Source organism: Podarcis filfolensis (assembly GCF_964270895.1).
Source record: "Podarcis filfolensis genome assembly, chromosome: 12".
NCBI classification, from domain to species: Eukaryota; Metazoa; Chordata; class Lepidosauria; order Squamata; family Lacertidae; genus Podarcis; species Podarcis filfolensis.
This window is the reverse complement of record NC_139614.1, coordinates 9,222,885-9,247,739: the sequence shown is the minus strand read 5'-3', so window position 1 is coordinate 9,247,739 and position 24,855 is coordinate 9,222,885. Positions and strand designations below refer to the sequence as shown.

The window sequence follows — 24,855 nt, the reverse complement described above, 5'->3', positions numbered from 1 at the left end:
TATTTTTATTTTTATTTTTATTTATTTATTTATTATTATTATTATTATTATTATTATTATTATTATTATTATCATCATCATCATCATCATCATCATCATCATCATTTATTATTTAAATATTATTTGAAGGAAACACTTGGCTTCTTCCAGTTCTTTTCTCTTAGCCCGTTTATCATGGTATGCTTCTCGCAGCTAAGTTATCAAATCCCCCCGTTAAGTAAACTCTGGGTTCCTTGTGTTAAAACAGAATGTGTTAGATTCTCCGTGAAGATCATATACCTGTATTTTCTGGATATTCCAACAGGTATTGTATAGGCCTCAGAAGAGCAGCCCAACCCACCCCCAATAAGCCATGGGGAAAGGGGTTCGGGTGGAGCAGATGGGTATCCCTGTGTCCAGCTGTGGCGTTTGCCCATTCGTTTGAAAATGTCTGTATAGGGGGGAGAGAAAGGGTTAAAATGTGGACCAACAGGAAAGTCAGAGGCAGAGCCTACTTGTTTGTGGTTCGAGGACCCGACCCCGCGATGTGGAAAGAATACACAAGGACACGTTATATAAGGTTAATGGGCAAGAAAAGGCCACAACTTTATTGATTACAGCAGTGAAAAGGTATTGGCTTAGGCATTGGATCTCTCAAGCAAATGGGTTTATTCACCAGTAGGTGGAGCCTGTTGATGCTAATCCAACTATAGGCTCTCCCCTGATGTCACCGGGGGTCGTGCCATGGCCTCCCGCCAAGCAGGCATCGGACAGAAATACACGACCGCCAGATTCCTTTAACGGAATACCCCTAAATTGAAGGCATAGGCGATGGCCACACCTAGCTCTTCGACACACCACAACACATTAATCCAATGCCTAACCTACCCACCAATACCACAAAAGTTGTGACGGTTGCTACGAGGTAGGCGAAAAAACCAAAAAGCCTAATGCCAAATGGAAAAAACTCCTACCAGGCCCCCTGGGCAACCAGGGCAACCAACCTAAGGTCCATAGCAAGGCCAAAGCCCCAAGCCCTAACTCAAAGGGAGTGGAGGGTGGGTGACTCGCGGTGAGACGACGATGAATGAGGCCGGGGGGAGGCTGGCGCCGCAGCAAAAGGCTGCTAAACACGCCCCCTCCGCGGCCCCTGGTTGGAAGCCAGAGCAGGGGGCGTGGGCGCCAGCCAGGTAAGGTGAAGGCAGGGGGCTATGCCCCCTGCTAGGGGGCGGTGCTCGGCTCCCGCCCACAACCACTCCCCTCTCTTGCAGGGAGGAGAGTCTTTATAAAAGGGCTTAGCTCGAGGTTTGGGTGTGGGTAGTTGGTTAGTTTTAGTGGGTAGTTGGTTGGTTTTAGTGGGTTGGTTGGTTGGTTGGTTGGTTGGTTGGGAAAGGCAGTTGGAAAAGCAGTTGGCAGGCAGTTGGAAATAGAGAGACAGTTAGTGCAGTTGGTTCTTGTGTAAGGGGAGGTAGAAGAGATAAAGACAGGATAAAATAAGACTAAGAAGGTAAAGAGTAACAACGTTTGGAATGCAGTTAAAGTTTGTTTGTGTCTGCAATAAACTACACTCTTCTTTGTTAACTTGAGAACCTGACTGAGACTAAGTGATTTACCAGGGAGGACCTGGTTGGTGGCAGCAGATTAGTGGTGTACGGGTCAATAGTCCGTGAGACAACCAGGGGCTCCGTACGAACGCCACACCAGCTTCTGTCAGCAGGAAAGCTCTGTCATTGATGGGAGAGCTCCACCCATGAGGAACACCCCTAGGCATCTAATGGCAGATGGAGGAAGCTGCAACTGGTAGTTTTGCCACTGGTGGCAGCCAGCAGAAGCTTCCAGAATTGGACATTTCAGGGGCAAGGAGGGGGCTGGGCTGACACAGGGTCCTCTGGATCCTGAGCCGGTCTTGCTGCCATCATGTGACAACTGCAGGCACAATGCAGTCTACTGTACTAAGCCTGGGAGCTGGCACACCAAAGGGGGCATTTTTCCTTCCTCCACCTTCCACCCTGGCCAGCGCAGTGGCAGGGCTGTGGATGTGGCCCTGCCTCTACCACTCCATCAATCCCCACCGTTGCCAGTCGGGGGTTAGGATTGCCACCTAAAAGACGGATCAGGTTGCTTAAAAGAAAGGCATTTCTGAAAACAAATTTACTTCAAAATGGCAAATACTGGGGGGCCACTAGGTGGCGCATTGGAAGATGGTTGACAATAACATCTCTCTGACCCACACGAGGTAATTTGGAGGCTATGATGGGGGTAATTAGCCTCCTTAACCCCCCCAGGATTGTGGGGGGGGCAGCCCTTGCCTGCTGTGCCCTATACCACCCCCGAATTTGTGGGGGTGGGGGCACTAGGCACAAAGCCCTCCTGTGGGATTCTGGCACTCCTGGACACCATCCCTGATTCGCGCCGCTAGTTGCAAGCATCTTCAAAAGAAACAATTTGGACGAGATAAATTGCACATGCTTCAAGGAAAAAGGGGAGTAAAGACTGCTGACAGAAGAGATCTCTGATAACAAGACAAGAATAAAATATGAGAAGATACGTCAAGATACGGTATGACTGAGGGGGGAGGGAGGGAAAAACCTGCCTTCCTTTTTCTTATGTGATTTAACAAGAATCCCCTCCCCTAATGAGTCAGAAACTAAGGACTTAAGCTGTGGATTTAAGGCTGTGTGGAGATAAACTTCAAACCAAAGCAATGTTTCAAGATGAAGCTGGAAAGCTAAGAGTTTTGGAATGACGCAGTTAAAAATGCCGTCGCCATTTTGGGAGGCATTGTTGGAGCTCTTGGGTCTGGGAGGAGAAAGAGAGAAATAGAGTTGTTTACATATCGTGGATCAACTTCTCGGTGGGACTTAAGAGCGACAAATGCCAAATTTATGATGGAAAGAGCGATGTTATCTACGAAGGAGATATATGGAAACCATCTGGACTTAGTGGAGGAATGGGAAATCCACACAGGATTATTATTTTGCTTATCGGCTTAAGGAGACTAACAGAAGAGATCGTAAAGGAAAAATAGAAATTATATGAACAAGATATGATGTGGAAACACCAAGATAAGACTGGGTAGAATTATGAATTTTGTTTGGACTGATTGGGACTGATTTGGACATTAACACAGTAATAAGAAGATGATCTGAATCCCCCTTTGGATCTTGAAGTATGGGTTCCCCCAACAAAATTTAAAAATTTGGCTTTGTAATTTGGAATTTATGTGATGTGATTTAATTTGATGTGATTGGCCAGTTAATAAAAATTATTTTTTTAAAAAAATGGCAAATACTATGCACGCCGTAACAAGGTATGGTATGAAAGAATAGGGCGCAGAGAAGAAGGGCAATACTGGTTGCTGCCATAAGCACAAGCACCTCTCAAAAGCTTTCTAAGAAGCTTTAAAGGCCTGGAGCTAAATTTCCAGTGAAGGATCTTACTCAGTTATCTCTCTGAGCTGTCCCACTGGAGGAAAGAGAAAACCAGGAGAAGGTATCCTGACACAAATTCAGGGAGACTCAGAGATGGAGGAACTTGCACAATTTTAGTCTAAGTTATACCCTTAAACTCATGTGCTTTGCTGGCAACATCTAACTTAAAATAACCCCTTTAATAATAGATTAGTTTGTAAGCTCAGTATTTGTTTCATTTTTATGTCTCTTCCCTGGTAATAATATTAATTTAATAATATTAAATTTAGGAACAATCCTTTCTTGTTTGTTGTTCTTAAATAATGAACTGCCTCGATTACATGCCAGCATTTCCTAAAGCTCCGAAGATATTTTCACTATGTCTTCATCATAGCATGTTACCCAGTAATATTAATAATACTAGCTTAACCCGTCTCTTAAGGTCTTTCTTTACTGTTCTGGAAATAGGATTGAAGCAGATGAACCTAGCTGGCAGACAGGGACCATGGGCTTCTCGGTGAAAGGTTAGCTATCTCAAATTTAATATGAGAGTGAGTATAACTGATACTTTTATTCTTTTTCAATATTTCTACGAGATCATAAGCAACAACACAATCACGAAACAAAGATTAATACCAAGCTTTTCAGGCAGCAAGAACTTAAAGGGTTCGTTTCAAACTAAGTGAAATGATGCAGTAGGCACCAGAACATAGATTTCTGGGACTGTACTATCTCTGATGTCCGTGGCATGTGGCTTCCTCCTTCCACCAAAACAATACAGTTTTATTAATTTTCTGAGAAATTTTTTCCCCCTCAGCCAGCCTAAAACTGTTCGAGAATTCTTCTACCCCTCAAAGAATATTTGACAAATCCTGCCCCCCCCCAATAAATGGGATGGAGAATTTTGGGGAGTCCGTTCCCCAAACACAACCCAAGAGTTCACATTTTCTAAACTGCAGCAACACTTCATACATTATGTCTACATGAGTGCCCAGCTCTGTAGTCTTCTTTAAAGCCTCTGGATACTGCTCTGCAATGTTTTGATGCATTAGAGCAAAGGCCTATCTAGTCTGTCATTCTGTTTGGCCAATCAGAAGACTCTGCTAAGTCCACAATTCAGACATGAAGGTAGAAGTCCCCTCCTGCTGTTGTTCCTGATTGACAGGTACGCTGCTGTCATCCCCAAAGCAGCATGCAGCCATCATGACTAGTGGCTTTTTGTAGTGGCTACTGTTCTAAATGAATTTCTTTTGTTGTTGTTGTTGTTTAGTCATTTAGTTGTGTCTGACTCTTTGTGACCCCATGGACCAGAGCACCCCAGGCACTGTCTTCCACTGCCTCCTGCAGTTTGGTCAAACTCATGCTAGTAGCTTCGAGAACACTGTCCAACCATCTCGTCCTCTGTCATCCCATTCTCCTTGTGCCCTCCATCTTTCCCAACATCAGGGTCTTTTCCAGGGAGTCTTCTCTTCTCATGAGGTGGCCAAAGTATTGGAGTCTCAGCTTCAGGATCTGTCCTTCCAGTGAGCACTCAGGGCTGATTTCCTTAAGAATGGATCGGTTTGATCTTCTTGCAGTCCATGGGACTCTCAAGTGTCTCCTCCAGCACTATAATTTAAAAGCATCAATTCTTCAGCGATCAGCCTTCTTTATGGTCCAGCTCTCACTTCCATACATTACTACTAGGAAAACCATAGCTTTAACTATATGGACCTTTGTCGGCAAGGTGATGTCTCTGCTTTTTAAGATGCTGTCTAGGTTAGTCATTGCTTTTCTCCCAAGAAGCAGGCGTCTTTTAATTTCATGACTGTTGTCACCATCTACAGTGATCATGGAGCCCAAGAAAGTAAAATCTCTCACTGCCTCCATTTCTTTCCCTTCTATTTGCAAGGAGGTGATGGGACCAGTGGCCATGATCTTAGTTTTTAGTAGATGGCTCTCCTCAGATCCTGAGACAGCAATTTTCATAGCACAACTGTCCTGAATCTCCTGCCATCATCTCCATTGGAAAGACCTCAGTGAGTGTGTCTAATGGAAAACATTCCTTTCTCTGATCCCCTTTTTATGTTACTGCACCTTTTGCGCTTTAGAGATCCATATGCTTTTTAGTCAAGTATTTCCTATGTTTTATATTACGTATATGGAACCAGCTTGCACAACAATGGGTTTTTAAAAAAAAATTCCTGAGGAGAACAGGTTTGAAAACCTTGTTTTCTCTCGCTCTGAATATCAGACTGGGAGTGAAGAAGAAAAGCACAAACAAAGGGCATATTTTTTAAAAAAAGAAAAGAAAGAAAAGAAAAGAAGGGGGGCGACATAACTCAGATGTTAAGCCAGAGTGTGTGAAAAATCACTTAGAAACCCTTAGGCATCTTTCTTTGAAAACAAGACTGGGAGATTTGAGGGGCATTGGTGTAGCCCTTAGAGGGAATCCAGGATATTTCAGAGTGATTGAAGATCTAGATAAAGGAAACAGGACAGGCAAAAAAACCCCATGCTAAACAGAAAAGCCACAGGCAGGTTTTGGGTTTTTTTCGTGTTTAGAGTTTCAAATACATCTGTAAAAACAAGGAGACTAAAAAGTTTGAAAATGCTTTGACATCTAATATACTTAGGCTACACAATCCTATAGCAATTTTGCTAGGAGTGAGTCCTACTGAATACAAGGGGACATACTGTTGAGTAGACACGTCTAGGGTTGTCTGAATAAGCATTCAGCATCTAGATAATATTGTTAACAGTTTATGGGGGTGGGCTCTCTTCCGAGACTGTGTTTCCCTTCAAGTATTATATCAGAAAGTTTGAATATGATAGAGCTTGGCCTTTAAATGCAAATTGTTCCCCTAATGCCTACTGAGAGGTCAGTAGTAGTGCCTGCGAAAGCTAGTGAAGGAATGGGTCTCCCAAATCTAAAACCTGACTGTGCAGTCAGTCTGAAATGGGCCCCAAAATCCCATTTTTCCTTCTCCAAGGGTGCATTAGCTAAAAATCATTAACTTGAGCTCTTGAGCAAATGTATAACAAGAACACAGCTGTATAAACAAAGCTCTCTCCTTTCTCAGTCCGTGACGCCTAAGGAATGGCCTTGTCAGTTCCAAAGTGGAGCACGGATGACACATCTGGGACTTATCTTACATCCTGACCACACTGACGCACAGACCTTGTCAGCCCCCCGGAAACGGCGCCAGGAGTGCTCTTAGAGTTGGTGACCTTCTTACCCCAAGATAGGTAATACAGGAACAGGAACACCCTTTTATGGTTAAGAGTACAGGAGCAGGAACATCTGTGATGTCAACTTATGTGTATAAGCTTATGTGGCTGGATTCCTGGGGAAGGGGGGAGAGGGTGCCTGGAGGATATATATACTGCATGGAATCTCTCGTTTTTTGGGACTTGCTGTGGACTGACCATGCAAGTGCCTTCTGCTATCCGGAGAGCAGAATAAACTCTTTCTCTGAACCAAACCTCAATGTTGTTTGACTTCCTTCCTCCTGTCCGGGAGCAACGCTTACCCAACCAATTGGTAAAGTCTAATAAGGCTACACTACCAGTTTGAGTCCTAGCCATCTCCAATTTGGACAAGGACTTCTGAATGAAATCCTGGCATTCTGCTGCCAATCAGTGTAGTCAAAGCTGAGTCAGATGGACCAGGGAACTGACTCCGGCACAAGGCAGCTTCCTGTGTCCCTATTATTGTCTAAATCCTTTCAACAACCCTTTAAAGTTGGCCAACCTTTTCATCCCCATATTGCAGAAAGGAGAGCTAAGGCTGAAACATCATGTCTCGATTAGGATCATGTACTTCAGAGCTTTCCAAATTGTGTGTCGCGACACATTAGTGTGTTGGCTGCAGTGTATAGGTGTGTGTCACACAAACACTCTCTGTGCTCCTCCCGGGGCTGGAAAGAGGTTAGTTTAACCTCCGGTTTGCTAGTAAAACTGAATTACCGTGTCGTGAAATGATGCATGTCTAAAAAGTGTCACCAACATGAAAAGTTCAGAAAGCTTTGACGTAGTTTACCAACTGCCGATGTAAAATGTGAACAAGGGCATTCGTGATATTTCACACTTGGAAGGGTCTTACACAATTAAAAACAGGAGGAATATTTCTTCCCTCTCCCTTGCCCAGAGTTAAAGATGGCAGCTGTTTAAATGATACACATTTAGGAACAAAATTCTAACACTGTAGTCCTATGCATGGTTACTCACTGTGTGCAATGGGGCATATTCCCGGCAAAATCTGAAATTAGGAATTGCAGCCTAAGCATGCAGAGAAGTGTCCAATTGAGCACAGTGGGATTTAACTTCCAAAGAAACATATACTTAGTGTCAGGCTGGAAAAAGACAGGGACAGGGAAGAAATGCAGACGAGGAGGTGACTCTGATGTCTTTGGTGACAACCAAAGAGGGAATTCCTGCAAAAGCAGCTTTCCATACCATGGTATTGCAATGTTGAGTCAAACAGTAATCTCTCCCTCTCTCTCTCTCTCTCTCTCTCTCTCTCTCTCTCTCTCTCACACACACACACACACACACACATGAAGTTTTCTTTTGTACAATTTTAAAAACAGCCCAGCACACTCTCACTTTCCCACAAGGGGGAGCCACTACTGCTTTCATGGTAATGGATATTACAAAACAACAACTGGGTGGGGGGGGAGGGATTGACTATAGAAAGACCTCAGAGATTTATGTTTTCAAATGGCTTGAATGTTAAAGCCTAGCTCGTAATTTTTACCTGGCAGGCTCATAATTTTGCAACTACAAAGCTGACAGTATCAATACAAGAGAGACTGGCCAGATTAACTGTCTTGATCTGCCTGGGCTGAGAAGCTGAATTTCACCTGGAACACAGACACCTTTTCGTTGTAGTTTTTGTTTCTTGGTCTTTGCACTTCAGTGTGGAGCTCCTAGACAAGGGAGGGGAAAATTGGCCCTACCACCCGACCAGCAGAATAACAGCAATCTAACAGGCAGCTGCCCTACCAGCCGTTTCCGTGGAGTTCCTTGATGAATGGAGATGACCAGCTCAGAGATCTGGACACCATATTTTGGGAGATCTGAAGGAAATCCACCAGCCATGTCTGCCAGGTGGTCCACTTTGAAGAAGGCAACATTTGGGGGGCAAGTAGCTCGTGTGTGATGATATAGTCTCTCTCCAAATCTTAATTTCTCACCCTTTAATTCAGCACCCACAGTCACTGCAGCTCGTATTTCTCTCTCTGCAGGAACCACCTATGTGGTACCTCTTACAGCTTTTTGTAAACAAAATCTGCCCTTATTCCCTTATGGGATATACAAGAGCCCTTTATAGAATCCATTGTAAGTTGTCCATAGGTAGGAGAAAATAACAGAGGCCAACCAGAGAATATTGAGATGCAAAGCAGCTAGTAAGCCTGATCTTTATTAAAGCTGTTGCAACGGGGTGCTCCCCTCACACACAGGAGAAAGGAGGAGGACCCAGAACAAAGGTGTGCCCGCCCTTATATAGACATTTTAAATTGCCTTCCCTAGAGCTCAAGACCACCCCTCCATACATCATACATACATCACAGAAGGGGTGTAACCCAAGACCACCCCCCACAAACATCATACCTACATCATAGAAAAGGCGGTCTACAACAGAAATTTGAATGTTGTTGTTTTTCCTGTCTGCCAGGATATCCATAGCTGTCAACCTTCCCTTTTTTTGCGGGAAATTCCCTTATTCCAGTGCCATTTCTCGCTGCTTCCCACTGCTATCCCGGATTGTTAGATATCCCGTAGACTGTCCCCGGGACAGGTGAGGCTGCTGATCCCTTATTTTCAAATCTGAAAGTTGACAGCTATGCAGGTTATCTGATAGTGCCTTATCTGATTGCCTTTGCTGGTAGTCTGGCCATTCATTTCAGATGGTGATTACCCAATTCCTGAGACAATGGTAAGATTCCCTCACCCCCTCCCTCCTTGCAAAGAAAACATTGGGTCAGTTTGGGAGTCAAAATGGTTTTGGGGTGGTCTTCCTGTGCTGCTCCAGACATGTGGTCCACATATCTATGTACATGCTTGGTTGGTACATTTATGAACATTTATTATATATATAAGACCTTAAATTTTTTATTACAACTAAAAAAAGTCTCAGCCTATATGCCGTCAAAAATCCACAAATGCATGAGAGACTATTTGCTATTCTTGCTCAATTCCTGCTTGCACTAACTTGGTCTCTTCTACATTCAGCATAATCCTTCAGACATGCCCACACAGCATTGGATGCCAGGGTGGAACATTCTCCCTCCCTTCTGTTTTGAACAAAGAAGTGCAAAGAGCTTCTCTCTGTGGATGAGGTTCTCAGCAATGGCTGGTGCAGATGCCTTCATTCCATTGATGGGTTGGGGGACTTTTGGGGAGCATGTCCACACCCCACTGTGGTCCCGTCTCATTTTTAAGATGTAGCAGTCATTTTGCGCCACATCCTCCCATGAGATCCATTTTATTTTTTTGCCAAGCTCCATGGCACCCATTTTGTGCAATGTCATACCACCCACCCACCCCCAACATGGCATCCATTATATGAGAAACGCTCTCAGCATTCTCTCAAAATTCCCAACATGGCTATTTTAGGGTTTCAGATGTATGCAGGTGTAGAAGAAGGTTGTTTTTTCCCCACTAAGATTTTATTAAGACCTTTCCTAACACATTACGATAAATAAACCTAATCTAAACAAAAGAAAAACACAAGGAGAAAAAGCAAAAAAGAAGAATGCAAAGTCCTCTCTCATAGGTAGACCTTAAGTTGGGTTACACAGAAAGAGGTGAATGCTCCCAGCTCCCACACAGGAGCTTTGATTTCTTCTCCCAGCTCCCCACCCTGGGAGATCTTGCTTGCCTCTCACACAGGGTCCTTCACCAACCATCCATCACCTTCATCTGCATGCAAACCCCTCATTAACCCCGAGCAGAGGACAACAAAATATACAAAAGAACAGAGCAAAGCAGAAGCAAGAACAAAGCAAAAAAAGACGAAAAGATAACAGAGATAAATAATGTTAAAGGAATAAGAAAATAATAAAGGAATTTTTAAAAGAAAGAGAAATAAATAAGTAAAAAGGGGCTTCCAATAGTTTTTCAAAAATATTCAGATGTTCACTCCAGGGTGGCATCTATTGTAGCTGTTCCTCCTTCTGCTAGATGATTTTTCCAGTCTTCAAGTCCAGGCATCTCTCTGGGTTTTTTGAAGATTTCTCAGTTCCACGGCAGAAGAGTAGCCCTTCCACAGCATTGGATAGTAACCCCATTGTCTCTGTTCCTCAGAAATAATATGATAGGCAGTAGCCATCGTTAATCACCACCTAATTATCTCTGTTGATTGAGTCTCGACAGGAGACGTCTAAACAGCCATGATTCCTTCCCAGAAGTACTTCAGGTATAGAAGAGGGTTATGAAGCAGGGTGTGTGTGGAGAAAACACAGCTGAAAGAGGAGGGGAAATAGGACTAAGAGAGTAGCACAGGATAATGGCAGTGAAGCTGAAAGGTAGAACCACAGGAAGACAAGGAAACAGCAATGGAGGCTTCCCAGCTCCACATTATGAAGATCTGATGGTAGGCAGTGGTAGTGAAATTATGTACTGTGCCACTGCATCTAGGTTAAAAGTGGTTGACACCCCCAATTTTTTTTTAAAAAAGGGCATATCCCCAAGTATATTGGAGAGAAAGCTTTAACATAGTCCTCTCTGTAACATATAATATAAAAAAGACATTTTTATATTTGCCATCAGAATTGGTACAGTTGAGAATTCTACCCCCTCTTTTGAGTAGTGTCCAGGGCTTCTCTGAACAGGCAGAAATTAATAGGGCACCAACCTGGAAATTTGGAAGGGAAATGTATCGTCTCTTATTGTACAGGTAAGCAAATAAATAAATGGGAATACCAACTTTTAAACTGTGATGTTAACATCTGCTTACAGGCTAGCACAGATAACAGACTTCACAAAAGAGAACATCTCACCCATGCCTTGCCTTCGTAAAATTAATTTTGACACAGTTTGGGCCAGGAGTTGGGGGGGGGGGAGACCAATAAACAATACTTGGACTGGTGAGAGGTTACTTATTGTTGCACGGAAGTATGAGAGGAAGAAAGCTGTCATATTGGTGCCTAATGTACTGAGTAATGGCCTTCTGTAACGAGTGCTTTTGCATTGTTCACATAATGACAGATGCAGGGAATTAATTTCTTTTAGCATGAAATGTTCGCTGACGATAAGGCCTGAAATAAACGCTGGCATACAACTGTGGAATGCCCTGAAACTGCTCCTTGGTGACAAATGACGGCCAAGGAATCTGGACCCATCCACGCAAGTGACACCTATTGAATTTATTAGGCATCAGGTTTTAGAGAGGGAAGAGCGCCATTCCCTCCACACAGACCCCACTTTCTTGCAGGTCTGATATTTACAGATACAAAATGCGGGTAACCAAAGAAAAATATTGAAAGGTCTAATGTTACTCTGTAGGACAAAACTGAGATACCTATGTGTCAGACTTGCTAGTACAGTGGTACCTCAGGTTAAGTACTTAATTCGTTCTGGAGGTCTGTACTTAACCTGAAACTGTTCTTAACCTGAAGCACCACTTTGGCTAATGGGGCCTCCTGCTGCCGCCGCGCCGCCAAAGCACAGTTTCTGTTCTCATCCTGAAGCAAAGTTCTTAACCTGAAGCACTATTTCTGGGTTAGCGGAGTTTGTAACCTGAAGCGTATGTAACCTGAAGCATATGTAACCTGAGGTACCACTGTAGTTTTCTCTCTCTACATTTTGAGGTTATGGTGAAAAGGAGAAGGATGCATTTAGGTTCTTGTTCATAAGTTGCCCAAGCAGTGTTGAAACCATTTCTCTGCAACTTCATTGCATACCGCTGCAGTTACATGTGGAAGCCTGATACCACATAGACTGAGCAATATCACAAATTGCCCAGCTCGTCAATGGCTACTAGCCACAAGGTCCATGGACTATGCACTGTCTCCACAGTGAGAGGCAATAGCTCTTCTGATTACCAGTTTCTTGAAACCGTGGAAAGGGAGAGTGCTGTTGTGTTCATGTCCTCATGGTTTCCCACAGGCAACTAGTTGGCCACTGTGAGAAGAGGATTGCTGGAGCAGATGGGCTATTGGCCTGATCCAGTGGGCTATTCTTACGTTTCTTAACACCCACTGCATATAAATGAATATTTCAATATGAATTCTCGTGCAGACTTTGTGTGTGTGTGTGTTTAACACAGAAATGAACAGATTTAGGCTTGAATACATACATATGTGACATGGACCAGAAGTGGACTGAAGACCACCACCCTAATGGACTGAAGACCACTAACCCAAATGCCTTTCAAAGAGGTTTAGACAAATTCATGAAGGATAAGTCTCTTGGTGGCTAGAAGCCATGATGGCTACATTGTAGGCCTCTGATTACCCGTTGCTGGGAACTGCAAGTAGGAGAGTGGTGTTGCGCTCATGTTCACCTTGTTTGTGGAAGAGGAAGTAGCAGAACCCCCTTCTCTAATGGAGGCCTTCAAGGCCCATTACTCATGTTGGAAACCAATAATACTTTCCGAAAATATCACGATACAGCCATGGCAGGGCTTGCACGTGTGTGTCTATCTTCTTTAAGCCCACAAATGTGCTCTTGAGTGTCAAAAGTGGGTCTGTGTGCAACTAAATTCTCTTTTATTTCTTTTACTTCAGTTCCCAAGATACCCCAATTTATCTGCATAATATTACGATCCTTGTAGGCATATATTATAACCCCTCCAACCATTGTATTGGCTTTTGACAGTTTCATCAGCATAATCCTACCTCTCAGGTCACTTTTCTAAAAAGAAGAAGAAATAATCAATTCAATAAGCTTTCATATCAATCCCATTGAATTCAGTTGACTTCTGGGGCAGAACCCCTGTGTGCTTGTCTGAACAAACATTAAGTGTAGACCAAAACCTGACTGCTGTGGATGACAGGGAAGCAGCCCTCCTGCCCTGCATTCCCACCACAATTTATTTTTTTGTTTAATTTGTGTATCCCTCCCCGCCCCCAGTGATCTGAATGAATTTGAATCAGCTCATTAGATTTCAGAGTGGTGTTGGACACAATGACTCATCTGTAAATTAATATTGTCTACCCTCAACTACGCTGCTATCTGAAACACTTTAATCACAGGGAAGAATCACAGTCCCAAGAAAGACTGTCTATATTTGAGTGAATTCTGCAACACTTCATTAAGTAATGGTATAATTTATGTGCCCTGGGTCAGCAAATGTTTTGTGGTCCAATTTAAAATGAACTGACCACTGAAGGGCAGAGGTGGAAGAAGGGCAGCTAAGCAAGTACTTCTGTGTGCATATGACAGCCATTTATACACAAATGGGCAAAAAAAGATGATGAGAAGACCTTGGCAGCTGTATAATAAATCAATATTTAGCTCCAAGCTAAGGGAAAGGGTATTTCATAGTCTCGCTGAACATCCTGAAAAATGAAATGGCTTCTTCCTCAACAACAACAACATTTAAATAGCATGCCTGAGTTTAATTGTCAGAAGGAGTTGGAATAAAGGATTTGCTGGGTGCAGGAATAATTGCACATCATTATGAAGCTCTCAGTCATTCACATTAGACTGGAATATTGCAATGCACACATGCTCTCCATTAAATGCTGCATTGAGTCCAGATTCTAGAGATGTTTTCTGTTTGCTTCCCCCTTCCTCTCAGAATGATCCACCAATCGTGCAAACCAGACTACAGGAACTCTAGTCTAAACTCTTGGACTGGATGGGAGAAAAGACTTCGGATTCTTCTACTACTTGGAAAAAAGTTGAGCTGGAATCAACTCAACTTGTACTTCTGTTTCACAGAGGGTTGTCTGAAAGAGTTTGTTCTACCAGGAGGCAGAGTGAGGAAGTCTGCCTCAGGTGGCAGATTTTGACATGCCATTAAAGGATAGCAAATTTGTCAATTATTTAGGTTTGTATTTTTACCACTGTGAGGGGCTCCATTTGGATTTTCTGCCTCAAGCATCGAAACATCTTGGGCTGTCTCTGGTGTCAAGGTTCAGCCTAGAGATGTGTGTTGTGCCTTTTAAATCCCCAGTGAAGCGAGAGACAAGATGATAAAGTTCTGCGTCGCAAACTTAGTTTCAAATACTTTTTTTAAAAAAAGGAATTAACATCAAATTTTATCACAGATTATTAAGTTCCATCAACTCATTTTCTTTCTTTCTTTTTTTCTTTCACTACCCAAATGATAAGGCACCAGGGATATTTCACAGTTCTACTTATTTCCAAGAAAATATGTTGAGAGTTGCAGAAAACATTGGCTGAGATGCAGCCATCCTACTTTAAGTCATTTTTAATGAGTCAAAGGTTACTTTCAACACCACATTTGCCAAAGGAAATTTTCTCCAGCTCCAGCTGACCCAAAAACACACAGACAACTTTCTGCTATTCTATAAATGTTCAAATTTGTGGGTCTAACATGGCTGTGTATAATAAGGGCACAACTAAAGGAGAAAACTAAAGGAAATTCTTTGTGTTTGAAGACTACCCCCATCAAGTAGAAAAATGGGAGGTAGACCAATTTTCAAAACCAGAAGGGGAAGTTGAATGAGAAGTGTAGAAATATACACTACACTGAAAACACTATTTTTGACCTGAGCATGGTCATACATGGAAACGCCTTACAAGGAAATGGCTTCTTGAATGGTTCTGGTGATTTTTGCCACAGCAATTCAAAAAGAGAGATGGTTACAGTAACATGCTAAGTTAACAGGTTTTGCTCCAATGTGCATCACATAGTACTTCTTGTACTTACTTTTTTGGATTGCTTTTGCCATTTATTTATTTTTAAATTATATCCTGCCCTCACCGCGTCTGAACTTAATTGCGATTAAGTCCAATTGAGAGCAATATTATTTATTTACTGAATTTATACCCTGCTCTTCCTTCCCAAAGGAGCCCAGGGCAGCAAACAAATTCACATTAAAAAAAAAAACATTCTAAAAATGTAACAAAATACTCTTTTAAAAAAAATTATTGTTTAAAAGCATCTAAAAGCAGTTACAGCTGAAAACAACAGAAAAACAATTACAATTAAAAACATGGTTTCATCCATTATCTTCCTGTTGCTGGGAGTAGTATTCGTCAGCCACCAAATACTGAAAACAGGATTTTTTTTCAACTATATTTTGAAAGTTACTAGTGATGGAGGGAATGCATTCCACAAATGAGGAGCCACCACTAAAAAGGCCACTGAATAGGACATAAGTTATTAAAAATCAAAGCTCCAAGTAACTTACGCATATGGAGTTATATATTTTGCGTTGTGTTTTTTTTTAAGCATTACATTCAGTGTTCTACAGAGGTCAAGCTGCTCTACATGGGTCAGAGCATAATCTAATATCCAAGAACAATTGCACTAAAGTTGGTGATTTACAAGAGGTTAAGACTTTGAAATGTGTGCAATGGGAGGGGGTGTTTGGGGCTATTTTTTATTTAATGACATCTTGATTCTAGTTTAGCCACTGGCTATTTTTATATGTCACCAACCTTGCTGCTAAATGAGCTTCTTTTCTGTGCACTTTGGTTGACAGGCCTTGGTATTTCACACTGTAGATTTGAATAATCTTAGGTCTTCCTTAGGGGAAAGAAACTGTCACATTTTCTATATAATGAACTGTAGTTTTATGGCACACGGCACTGCATGCAATATTAAGTTGCAAGCGAGAGAAGCCACCTGTTCTAGATTGCAATATGTCAGCCACAGGTTATGCATCTCCTCTAATGAGCAACTGAGGGTTATATTTTGACATTTCTCTTGTTTTATTAAATAGTAGCTTTGTCTAATTTTTATACACCTTCAGCTGATTGCTACATTCTTCTCTAGAGAAAAAAAAAAGTTTTTTTCACCAAATTTAGGGTTTTGTATTAAGATAGGGCCATCAAGTGATTAAAGACCTTTTAGGAGATTAATAATCTTGGAACTAATTGGTAATCAATTCTAATTCAAAACATTTGCATATTAATATCTCAGTATATCTATTGAAACAATTGGAAAACAAGGTACAATTCAATAAGCAAAAGCTGCGAAAGAAAAGGCCTCATTTAATCGTGGTCTCTTTCCTTTTACAGGATACTGTTAGGACCAGAATAACCTTTTAAAATGTGTGCTTATTCACAGCCTCACCAATTATCATTTGCCCTCAGTGATTGATCAACTGAAGCAAGTTTATTCCTAAGTAAGCCACACTGAGTACTTTCTTTGAATGAAGTCAGATTCAGATAGGGAACGGAAGGGATTGTGATTCAGTTAATATTTAAAGGCAAACCTAACTAATCGAAACTCTCCAAGACAATATGTGAGTCAAAACCCAGCCAACTTTTGAATTTTGCACGTCTCTGAATTTTGCAATGCGGTTCTCCAGCTAAGTCATGTGTACAAAACCACACACACACATGAATGAAAATAGCATACAAAATGCATTATATTGTGGAAAGTTGCTTTGCAAAAATGTGTGTTAATGAAAATTGCATGCAGAAATTTGTAAACTGGGAAAAATTCACACTGAAATACTGATGAGTTCTCATTAAGACTAAAAAAACAACAACCGCTTACTGATCTGGAAATGTGGAGAACTGGAGAGAAACAAAAATTGATAAATTCTTCTATCCTGAGATTCAGGACAGACAAAAAGTATTTCATCACACAACATGGCCATAAACTAAAGAATTGGCTCTCACAAGGACTAGTGATGGCAGTCAACAGCTTTAAAAGACGATTAGACAAATGAAAGATAGTGCTACCAATGGATACTAGCTATAACAGCTGTGTTCTACCTCCAGTGTCAAACACAGTATTCCTCTGAATATCATCTGCTGGGAATAGCAGGGGGGATCTTATAGGTTTGAAAACAAAAATGAACAGCTAGCTGCAAAACATTGCAGAAAAAAGAATGGACACGATAATAGCAACATATATTGCAATGATTTTACTGCTCTCCTATGCACCCTTACTTGGGAGTAGGCCCTACTGAACTCAGTGATATTTACTTCTGAAAGAACATGGGACCAAGCTGTAAAGCTTTGAGATCCACCGTAATTAGGGGTATGGAGTTGATTAATCTGCTGCATGCCTTCAGCCTTCCAGATGTTGAATGACAACTTCCATCATCCCTGACTATTGGCCATGCTGGTTGGAACTGAGATGTTGAAGCCCAACATCTGTTGAGCAAATAGTTCCCAATTCTTGATTTACTGGTTTAATGTATTTGATGTGGGGGGGGGTGTTAATGCCCCCAGAACCACATGTAATTCTAACACCATGGATTTGTATATGTTCTTTCAAGCGTCTTTTTCTTCCGGATTCCCACTCTTCAGTCTACTTGGTTTGCACAGCTAGCATCACAGCACACACACACACACACACACTGGTAAGAGAGTTGCCTCTCCATCGTGCTCTCTTGAGAGCCAGTGTGGTGTAGTGGTTAAGAGCAGTAGACTCGTAATCTGGTGAACCGGGTTTGCTTCCCCGCTCCTCCACATGCAGCTGCTGGGTGACCTTGGGCTAGTCACACTTCTTTGAAGTCTCTCAGTCCCACTCACATCACAGAGTGTTTGTTGTGGGGGGAGGAAGGGAAAGGAGAATGTTAGCTGCTTTGAGACTCCTTCGGGTAGTGATGAAGTGGGATATCAAATCCAAACTCTTCTTCTTCTCTTCTCTCATGCTACTGAGAAGTGGTCACCAGTTGCATGAAGGCCAGCTGCGCCAGTCTTTGGGGGCAAAAGAGATGTGCATGTATTTTAAACCTTGGTCCCATTCCCAAATAAAGTGAGGTTTGGTGGGCCTATTTGGTCTTAAAAATAAGAGCATAGAGAGCGGACTGAAACCTGCTCCCACCTTACCTTGCTGTACTGCGTAGCTGTAAGCAATTTTTTCTGTCTTGGCTCACTTCTGCTATCTGAGATTCAGTCTGGGCAAAAGCTGTAAACAGCAGACTCACAAACTAAGCCATGTGCTCAGTTTACCCATTGTCACGGAGGTGCTAACTAGATAAGAAAGGCCTCCATGAATGGTCCCCAGGCGCACGCTTCCCAGTGGCATGTGATAGCACCATAGCAAAGCAATTCCTGTGTCGCAGCTGCTGTGTATGAAAAGGGCTATAGGCTTTTAGGTTGCAATCCTATGCACCCAGTTTCCTCGGAATAAGCTGAATGCAATGGTACTTGCTTTTGAGTAGATGCTACCCTTTAGTGGCGCAATTGCCTGGTTCTAAGATATTGGGACAACAACATATCCTATATTATGATAGGCAGACATATGCGGCTAACAAACTCAGCTAATGCAAACCATTTCTAAGCATTCTTCGTGCTGCAATTTTGTCATTGGATATGACACATTAACAAGAAGTAAAGTTGCAGAACAGAGGTCTTCCTTCAAAATAATTATTCAGATGCAAAGTGCTGACAACCCCTAAGTAAATTTCTTAAAGAATTGCTTAGCTTCCTGGTAAACATCAGCATGTATCCAGTACTTCAATTTATTTCCAAGACATTTCCCCAACATTTCCCCCTGGGGCTAAGATATTATTGTATTCTTTCCCCCCACCCCACAGATGGCCAGAGAAATTAAAAACAAAACAAAACATTAGATATGAGAAATGTTCAAGGGAAATTACAACAAACGTGTACGTCTCAGCAAGAGTTGTTTGGGGCTTGGGCTATAAAAGGACTAATGATTTTGTGAACTTTATTCTTCATTCTTAGTAAAGAGTTTAAAAGATGTGTAAAATTCTCCTTGCTGCACCACATCAGAATAAACATATTGATCGAAGTTTCCAACCAACAATGACAACAAAACCCCCAAACACATTTATCTGATATATTTAACTTGCCTTCTACAAAAGCAGTTCTTCAATCATATAATTTTCTCCTTTGGCAGATTTTCAAAGTTTTCATAATATAGATTGATCTGTAATTTCAGCCCCGACAGCTGTGGTTTGGTGTTAATTCTGTCTGCTCATGAAACCAATCTACATAATAAGAATCTGAAACAATACCTTCTTACTATTCTTTCCTCCCCACACTCACCCCAGGCTCATTTTCTGAATAACAAATGTTATGCCTTACATGAGTACTAGCCGCAAAAAGACAATGATGGCTGTTGCTATGGGGCAAGCAGAATTGTGGAGATTCTGCCCCTTCCTCAGCTTTTATAACAGTTGGACAACTATAAATACATTCACCTAAGTCTGACATTGTAAAATATACTTATTAGGGAGGAAGCCTTCTTATAACTGGACTTGCTTCTGAATAAACATAGGACTGTACTTAGGGCCGGCTCTATCATTAGGCAGTGGGAGGTCACCTCCGGCATCTGATTTTGGGTGTCATGTAAGGGCAGCAAATTGCCAGTTATTTAATTGATTATCATCATATTTTTGCTGCCAGGGAGAAATGCTTGTGGGATTTTATGCCTCAATTGCCAAAATAATTTGACTGGCTGTGAGTGTTATCTGCCTATCTTGACTTGGGAAGCAAATGTATGATACTTCTGGACTGCTTTGCTTCAGAGTACAGGTGGGACATCAGATATTCGGATTCTCTTCCCTCTGTTAAAAGGAGTTTCACTACACATTTAAAAACAACAGCAGCCCTGGCAGGTCAGTGAGAAGGTTCCTTAATTTGCTAATTTTGTCTGTGCAAAGAGTTCGTTTATTTTTAAAAAATGTATACTGCAATTTCATTAAAAAGTATGAAACTGTTTACAACAATTAAAATACAATCAGAGTAACACATAATTAAAGCAGATCACCAGCTGAAGGTTACAGAAAATGTTTTCTTAATTGCCTGCATAAGCCTAAAGGCAGTTACAGGTATATGTTAGATACTGGTATTCATACTTCACCTGAAACCTGAACTTGGCTTCCTTTTGGTGTGTGTGTGTGTGTGTTGTGGGATTGGGCGGGGGGGGGGGGCTGCATTAACTTTCATACTGATTTGTCAAAAAGGTTCTGCCTTCCTGAAAGGGCAAATTTCAATGTGCAAATTGAAAAAGTATGCTCAGCACTAATGGTAATAACAATATTATAGAGAGGCGCTTGGAAAACTGGACTTTGACATTAGAAAAATGTCTGCAAAAAAAGTCAGCTGCAAAAGAACTGTCTAGTTTGCTCAGTCCTTCAACCACAACTTGTTTTCACCCTCGTTTGTCTATTCAGCGTTGGCAAATCGCAGTATGGCAGTAGAATGGAACAACATGTGGCACATTTTCCTTGGCAGGGTCTAGATTATAGATGAGAGGTGGAGAACCCATGGCCCTCTAGAATGCGTTGGGGAACCTCGGGGCTGAGGGCCAAATGTGGTTTTCTAGGTTTCTCCATCTGGCCCCCTCAGAACTGTCCTCAAGTCACATGACCTACTGACCCTGCAAAAGCAGGAGAGTGAGATGAGGAAGTCTAAAAGGCAGAGATGAGTCTGGCTGGTGAAGGGGCATGGATCCCTCTCCTGCCTGCTGTGACAAGGTCCCCTTCGACCTCCCAGAACCAGGAGAGGCATGAAGGGGGTGGAAGGGAAATTAATGTCATGCAGACAGAGTCTCAGATTGCTTGGGGAAAACCTTGGAGAGGAAGGGACTTAGGCAACTGTGGTCTCAACAACTGCTTCATGGGGCAAGCCCTACCAAAGAAGAGTTATTGTTGTTGTCTCTGAATGGGACGTCCCTGTTTTCATCAGAGAAATGTTGAAGGGTATGCCCTTCACTTGCCTGGCCTGCCTCTTCTTCCTCGTCCTCCAGCTCTGAAGCTTCTCTTATCTCTGCTTCTTGCCTCCCCACTGATACAGGTCCCCAAAGACCACTGCCCTCCTCTCCTGAGTCAGACTCCAGCCCCTCTTGCCCTGGTACACACTCATCAGTATCCTGCCAGTCCCTGACATTGGGCAGATGAGATGAGGCAGACTCTTCTTATTTGATGCCTAGTTCTCCCTTCGCCCCATGGATTTCTGTTCTTCCAACACTGTATTCTAGATCTGAAGCAACAATAAAAAAAGCACCCTGTCCTTTGATTCTAGGAACAGTCACGTACAATTTAATACAGGCATTTTTAAAAAATTGAACAAATAAAGAAATGCAATATATAGATTAGTGTTCCTTCCTTCATAACCTAAGAGATGTATATTTTTAATTAAGATGATGGGCCTATGTCTATTACCCTTTCTCTCCCCACTCCAAAAAAAAAACAACGCAAAACAAAACAAAACAATAAGCCTTAAATGTGAGCAACTGATTCTGGCTTTCCATTGTGTGGTTTTTATTAGCCTGCAATTTATGGCTCATCCATTTGCTTTGTTTATTCATGTAGTCTAGTTTGGTCTTGATAAAGATGCGCCACCTCCCTTTCAAGTGATTTTCAAGATATTATTTTAATTGCACTAAATAATTGAACTGTTTTGCATATACAAATAACAATTTATTATTTTGCTGCTGTGCAGAGCTTCTCCTCTCTCTCCCCACCCCCTTCACATTTCCATCATAAGCAACATACAACAGAGATTTGATTAATCAGCACTAGTAACAGATGCTAAGAGTCAAGGCTCCATTAATGCTTTCTGAATCAAAGATGGGCTGTGCTACTAAATATTCATTAAATTTCAGATTCCTAGCATAGTTAAATATTGACGGCTGTTATTTTCCCCATGCCCCCTGCTGCTCTGTACCATCCAGCTTGAGACAGATGCTGTGATGTGCTATACTCTGTTCCCACTGCCTTTCCATTTTTATGTTTGCAGCCTCTCTGCCCTGATGAAGCTCTGCAGGTGTCCTTTCAAAGAAACAGGATGCTTCTTTAACTGTCATGCGCAAGCCTGTTGGCAAAGGTCTCTATTGTAAATAGAAATAAATCACTGCTCTAAGGCAGATGTGTTACAGTACTAAACTAGGAAGATGGTCACCAAATCAGAGGTGTGTGTATCTATGTGCTGTAGCTAAGTAGATGTGTGAGGACCACATCCTGCTGGCTTTGCCTCAGGCTTGTTTTTCCTTCCTTCCTGCTTTGGCAGACTTTGTCCCAGCTTCTCTAATTTCTGCACTGTGATTCAGTTGTGTTTCCGGACAATAGGGATGATTCGGACTCAGGCTGCAGTCCTAAGCACACTTAACCAGGAGTAAGCCCACCTGAACAGCACGGAACTGAATTCGAAGTAGACATGCATAAAGGTAAAGGGTAAAGGGACCCCTGACCATTAGGTCCAGTCATGACCGACTCTGGGGTTGCAGCGCTCATCTCGTTTTACTGGCCGAGGTAGCCGGGGTACAGCTTCCGGGTCATGTGGCCAGCATGACTAAGCCGCTTCTGGTGAACCCGAGCAGCACATGGAAATGCCATTTACCTTCCCGCCAGAGTGGTACCTATTTATCTACTTTGGTGTGCTTCCAAACTGCTAGGTTGGCAGGAGCAGGGACCGAGCAACGGGAGCTCACCCCGTCACGAGGATTCGAACCGCCGACCTTCTGATCAGCAAGCACTAGGCTCTGTGGTTTAACCACCCGCGTCCCAGACATGCATAGGATTAGTTAAATTTTAGTCCCATTGAGAAACCGATTGAAAAAAAAGCACTGGCTAGGTGAATCTGTAAATTTCAGTTTCTCATTTTTCCATCTTTAAGTTCAGTTCCTCACATTTTCACATAAGTTGGGGGCGGGATTTAAGTATCGTATTCATAAAAAAAATCTGCATTTTAGTGCAGATTTATCCTAGAATGCATGTTCTATATGCAGTTTCTCCTAATATGCATATTTTTTTGCAAATCAGTTTCCCCTAAAATAATATGTTTTTGCATGTAATTTTCCTGAGCATATGCAGTTTTCTGGACACATTACCAGAGCGTATGCATTTTAGCACGCATTACTTTCCAAGACAATGTGAGAACCAGAATACAGCAAAATTCTGAATTTGGGAATTTTGAAGATATGATAGCCATGTTCAAATATATAAAAGGATGTCACATAGAGGAGGGAGAAAGGTTGTTTTCTGCTGCTCCAGAGAAGCGGACACGGAGCAATGGATCCAAACTACAAGAAAGAAGATTCCACCTAAACATTAGGAAGAACTTCCTGACAGTAAGAGCTGTTCGACAGTGGAATTTGCTGCCAAGGAGTGTGGTGGAGTCTCCTTCTTTGGAGGTCTTTAAGCAGAGGCTTGACAACCATATGTCAGGAGTGCTCTGATGGTGTTTCCTGCTTGGCAGGGGGTTGGACTCGATGGCCCTTGTGGTCTCTTCCAACTCTATGATTCTATGATTCTATGAAGAAAATGGCTGCATTTTTCTCACATTGTCTTGGACGGTGCACATTAGATAAGTTCACTTTCTAATGCAGAATGGAGTGAATTTTCCCCTCATCCTTAATCATGCCCCTGTCTATATGCTTTGTGGTGAGCATTCTTGAATACCAGGAAAGGCAGGTTACAAATATGGAAAAGACAAGGCAATAAAAGAAAAGAGAGAACGGAAACATACACAATTCCTATAAGAAGGGTAGAGTTGTTGTGTGTCGAGGTCCCCAATCCACCCCCCAAAATAACTCACAACGGACACGTAATTTTTTGTTTAAGATTTTTGGCATGATTTTGGCCATAACTTTATTAAAAGACAAACCGTGAGTGGTTGTTTAGGCATTGGTTAAGACTATCTGTCCCCCCGCCTGGGGACAGAACTGACTTCCGGGTACCACCGAAAGCCAGTGTGGGAAAACAAGTCGTGGAAGAATTGGAGCTGAGTCACAGACCCTCAATTCTCACCCGCCTGCTCCCCGAAGGCTTGCCGGCCCTAGTCCCATTCCAGGGATTGGAAGAATAGATGGCAAGCCCCAGGATTCCTTTAACGGAATTCCCTTTCCGCAGCAACCATGGAGGGGCAGGCCCAGCCTATCCTAACCCCTCCTCCACCAGATTTATAACCAATGCCTAACCACAACCTTACAAGTTGTGACGATTTGCTACGCAGTAGGCAAAAACCACCCAGCCAGCCAATTTGCCAGGTGGAAAAATTCCTACCAGGCCCCTGCTCAAAGGCAGACGACCCCATGACAGGCATAGCAAGGTCAACGCAACAACCCCTTACTCTAGGGCAGGTGGGCGGGTGATCCGTTGCACGCAGCAAAAGAGAAAGTACAAGGCTGCGTGCAGAGTATTTAAACCTTTTACCCCTCCCACCAAAATTGCAACATAACTTTCCCCCCAGCAGCTCAGCAATCCAATCACTGCCCCCTGGCCATCTTGGAGAACTTACCCAGCAACAAAGGGGGTGGCTCAGTAGACCCCACCGCAACACGTGCTCTCCCTGAAGGAGAACACGCTTTGTTAGACACACATCAGCCCCAGCCAACATATAGTTAAGGTGTTAGCAGAGTGGCTAGAATAAAGCAGACGGAGTCTAGAGAGAGAAGAAATTGATAATACTT

At 42.5% G+C, this 24,855-nt stretch overlaps 1 long non-coding RNA gene across 2 annotated transcripts; it reads left to right on the top strand.

Annotated features, from left to right (window-relative positions):
• Positions 1 to 1,316: 1,316 nt before the first annotated feature.
• Positions 1,317 to 14,486, top strand: LOC310745640. 2 transcript variants are annotated; one of them, XR_014540262.1, is made up of 4 exons: positions 1,317 to 1,486; positions 3,832 to 3,940; positions 8,290 to 8,513; positions 14,119 to 14,486. It is a non-coding gene; the product is annotated as an uncharacterized lncRNA (long non-coding RNA). The 2 variants fall into 2 exon arrangements; XR_014540263.1 differs by lacking the exon at positions 14,119 to 14,486 and having other exon boundaries at positions 8,290 to 8,750.
• Positions 14,487 to 24,855: the final 10,369 nt, after the last annotated feature.